Source organism: Helianthus annuus, chromosome 14, assembly GCF_002127325.2.
Source record: "Helianthus annuus cultivar XRQ/B chromosome 14, HanXRQr2.0-SUNRISE, whole genome shotgun sequence".
In the NCBI taxonomy this organism is placed as follows: domain Eukaryota; kingdom Viridiplantae; phylum Streptophyta; class Magnoliopsida; order Asterales; family Asteraceae; genus Helianthus; species Helianthus annuus.
Window position 1 is genome coordinate 143,444,892 of NC_035446.2, and position 3,947 is coordinate 143,448,838.

The window sequence follows — 3,947 nt, forward strand, 5'->3', positions numbered from 1 at the left end:
TAACCCTCGAATTTATATACTTTCAAGGTTTGTCAAAATTAGTCCTTTATTTATTATAGATGCCACGTGTAAACAAATGACACGTGTTAACACATCATTGGACACAAAATTTCGAGGTGTTACATCCTCACCCCCTTTAAATAAATCTCGACCCGAGATTTACTCAAATAAATAGGGGTATTTTTCTTTCATTGTAGCTTCGACTTCCCACGTATATTCAGGACCTCTACGAGCATCCCATTTGACTTTTACAATCGGTACGTGCTTTCTGCGAAGCTTCTTCACCTGTCGATCCTCAATCGACAAAGGTTTTTCTATAAACTTTAAGCTCTCATCTATATGCACATCTGTGTGTGGAATCACCAACGATTCGTCGGCGAAGCACTTTTTGAGATTGCAGATGTGGAACACATTGTGAATTCCATTGAGCTCTTCAGGCAAGTTCAGTTTATAGGCAACTGATCCGACTCGTTCAATGACCTCAAAAGGTCCTATGTATCTCGGACTCAGTTTGCCTTTCTTGCCGAAACGCATCACCCCCTTCCAGGGTGACACCTTAAGTAATACTTTTTCACCCACTTCGAAGTGAAAATCCTTACGCTTTGGATCAGCGTAGCTCTTCTGCCTATCGCGGGCAGCCTTGAGACGTTCCCGGATCTGGACAATCTTGTCCGTCGTCTGGAAAACAATCTCTGGTCCCGATAATTGGACCTCTCCTACTTCCGCCCAACAAACAGGCGATCTACATTTCCTACCATATAATGCCTCAAAAGGCGCAGCCTTTATGCTGGTGTGGTAGCTATTATTGTAGGAGAATTCGATCAGGGGTAGGTTTTTATCCCAGTTACCACCTAAATCGATCGCACATGCACGAAGCATGTCTTCTAGCGTTTGGATAGTACGCTCACTTTGACCGTCCGTCTGTGGATGGTAAGCCGTACTAAAGTTTAAACGCGTGCCCAAAGATTGCTGGAAACTTTTCCAGAAATGAGACGTGTATCTAGTATCCCTGTCGGAGATAATAGACACAGGTATGCCGTGTAAGGCTACAATCTTATCAACATAAAGTTGGGCTAACATATCGGAGCTATACGTCTCCTTGATGGGTAGAAAGTGAGCTGATTTAGTCAGCCTATCGACTATGACCCATATTGTATCGTTTCCTTTCCTGGTCTTGGGTAACTTGGTTATGAAGTCCATAGTTACGCATTCCCACTTCCACTCGGGAAGTTCAGGCTGTTGTAGCAAGCCAGACGGCTTTTGGTGCTCGGCTTTGACTTGAGCACAAGTCAAGCACTTTGCTACATGGGCGGCTACAGACTTTTTCAAGCCTATCCACCAATAATTTGCCTTTAAGTCTTGGTACATCTTATCAGCACCAGGATGGACTGAGTATTTGGAACTATGGGCTTCCTGGAGAACAACATCTCGTAGTCCTCCATAAATCGGAACCCATATACGTCCGTTCAGTCTAAGAATTCCATCCTTGCTAAGAGTCAACTGCTCCTCAGTTACTCCCAGCTTTTCATTAGGATAATTAGCTTCCAACACAGCCTCTCGCTGTGCAGCTAATATCTTTTCAATTAAATTATTCTTAACCTCAATGCTCTTGGCATTGATTCGAATAGGTTTTACCCTTTCCTTCCTGCTCAAGGCATCGGCGACCACATTCGCCTTGCCGGGATGGTACCTGATTTCACAGTCATAATCATTCAGGGTTTCCATCCAACGGCGTTGCCTCATGTTCAACTCTTTCTGGTTGAACAGGTGCTGGAGGCTTTTGTGATCAGAATAAATCACAAATTTAATACCATAAAGGTAATGCCTCCACAACTTCAGTGCAAATACAACGGCACCCAACTCCAAATCATGGGTGGTGTAATTCTTTTCATGCACCTTTAATTGCCTTGAAGCATAGGCAATCACCTTGCCCTTTTGCATAAGCACACACCCCATGCCCGTGTGTGATGCATCGCAGTAAACTACGAATTCATCTGTACCCTCAGGTAAGGTTAACACAGGTGCGTTGCTCAGCTTCTGCTTCAGTATTTCAAAGGACTCTTGCTGCTTTGGGCCCCAAATGTACTTTTCTTTCTTCTTGGTCAAAGAAGTCAAGGGCGCAGCAATCCTTGAAAAATTTTCAATAAATCTCCGGTAGTATCCTGCTAATTCTAGGAAACTACGGATTTCGGTAGGCGTCTTTGGCTCTTGCCAGTTCATGACCGCCTCTACCTTAGCGGGATCCACTTGGATACCACGCTCGCTCACAACGTATCCTAAAAACTGAACTTCTCGTAGCCAGAATTCACACTTCGAGAATTTGGCGTAGAGTTTCTCACGCTGTAGTAATTCGAGAATGCAACGAAGGTGCTTCTCGTGGTCATCTTGATTCTTGGAATAGATAAGGATATCGTCGATGAAGACTTTGACGAATTTGTCCAAGTATGGCTTGCAAACGCGATTCATGAGATCCATGAACGCAGCCGGTGCATTTGTGAGCCCAAAAGGCATCACAAGGAACTCGTAATGACCATAGCGAGTCCTAAATGCTGTCTTATGTACATCTTCATCTCTGACCCTTAGTTGATGATAACCCGACCTCAAGTCGATCTTGGAGAAGTAGCTCGCTCCTTGCAGCTGATCGAACAGATCATCGATCCTTGGCAAAGGATATCTGTTCTTTATGGTAACTTTATTCAGCTCTCTATAGTCGATGCACAACCGCATTGATCCGTCCTTCTTCTTTACAAATAGGACAGGAGATCCCCAGGGAGATGAACTGGGTCTGATAAAACCCTTCGCCAGCAGTTCATCCAACTGGGTCCTCAGTTCTTTCATTTCCGTTGGAGCTAGTCTGTAAGGTGCTCTTGCTATCGGAGCTGCTCCAGGAATGATGTCAATTCTGAACTCCACTTGTCTATCTGGTGGCAAACCAGGTAGTTCTTCAGGAAAAACCTCGGGGTATTTAGAAATGACAGGAAGATCCTCGATCTTCGGCTTTGGTTCTTCTAATATCACTTGAGCCATGTAAATTACACAGCCTCTGTTCAAACACCTTGAAGCTTTCAGCATAGATACGTCTTCGGGCAATCCGTAATGCGTATCCCCTCGAATGGTGAGAGATTCACCACTCGGAGTCTTTAAAACTATTTGCCTTTTGCCGCAAATGATTTGGGCCTGATTACGGGATAACCAGTCCATGCCTAGCACAATGTCAAAACCCGCAAGTTTGAAAGGAAGTAGAGATAAAGGAAAAGAATGGTTCCTAATGGATATTTCAGCTCCTTCTAGAACAGTAGAGACGGTTTCTTTCGTGCCGTCTGCTAACTCTACTTCGTATTTCACGTCAAGGGTTTTGATTGGCATATTTAGTAGTTGGCAAAATTTCTGGTCTACAAAGGACTTATCAGCGCCAGAATCGAATAGTACTCTTGCAAATATATTATTTACGAGAAAAGTACCTGTAAGCACATTGTCGTCCTTAACCGCTTCCTTTGCATCCAAGCGAAAAACTCTCGCATTCGACTTCTTCGTCTCTTCCGCCTTCTTGGCATACTTCGGGCAATTACTCTTTATATGCCCCTTTTCATTACAATTATAGCAGGTGGCATCCTTAATCTTTTTGCACTCCACGGTCTTATGATCCTTGGACTTGCATAGCCCACAGGATGGAGTCTTTTGTTGCGACTGTGAACCAGACGCAAACCTACACTTTCCGGAGTGTGGTTTCTTGCAGACCTTGCAGTGAGGTCTTCCATCAGCTTGCCCCTCCTTCTTTGCCTCCGACCCTCTCTTGCCCTCACCGTTTCCACGGTGCTTTTTCCCAGACTTACGTGAGGTTTCATCCTCACGCTTTCGCTTTTCAGCCTCCTTGCTCCTTTGTGCCCTCAGACGGACAGCATCAAGTGTAAGAGACAAGGAGATGTCAGTAACTGACCTGAAGGTCG